The 658-nt window shown below is 40.0% G+C and overlaps 1 protein-coding gene across 1 annotated transcript in view; it reads right to left on the bottom strand.

Moving 5' to 3' along the window:
• ucmab (upper zone of growth plate and cartilage matrix associated b) overlaps positions 1-658 on the bottom strand; it is a 7,707-nt gene that overhangs the window by 5,740 nt on the left and 1,309 nt on the right. The window lies entirely within an intron of this gene.

A 658-nucleotide genomic window follows, 5' to 3' on the forward strand; every position in this document is an offset into this window, starting at 1 on the left:
TGTGTGTGTGTGTGTGCTCCATGCTGCCCTGTGACTCCTGCTGCAGCCTCCAGCAGGGGAAGCAGAGCTGCTGTGTGACCAGACAGGTCTGGTCTGGTCTCTCTGGTCAGGACAGGTTCAGAAAACAGTTAACAGCTGCTGGCTGCCACAGTCACAACATTCAAGCTGTCTGTAAGATGTTTGCTCACCGTTTCATTCAAACTGCAAACAGGAACAATGTCAGATGTTTCTATCTCAATAGAGTGTCTGTCTATGCTCAGAATGGAGAAAAAACGGTCTCATATCTTATTTCATACAGTATTTAGATGCTTAAAGTTGCTTTAAGTCACAATGCTTTGTTTTGTTGATGTTTAGAATCTGTAAATGTTTCATTCAGATCACTTTTCTAGAATCAAATGTCATGTTGTTGATACTGGTGCAGCAGTCCGTCGTATCCTGTCCTCTTGGATAGACTTATGCATATTTCTAGGAAATTCATGTATGTATGTACAAGCATGTAAACCTTCGCTGGATTTCTCTCAGCTCTTCAGCAGATCTGTTTTCATGTTTTAAGACGTAACAACTGCATAACATGCACACCATAAAGGTTTAAAGACAAGTGTACATTCAAAACCTCTTACGTGTCACTTATACTCAAGTTTTTAATAATAATAATAAT

This window comes from Morone saxatilis, unplaced genomic scaffold (assembly GCF_004916995.1).
Source record: "Morone saxatilis isolate NCDOM2014 unplaced genomic scaffold, NCSU_SB_2.0 Contig2, whole genome shotgun sequence".
NCBI classification, from domain to species: domain Eukaryota; kingdom Metazoa; phylum Chordata; class Actinopteri; family Moronidae; genus Morone; species Morone saxatilis.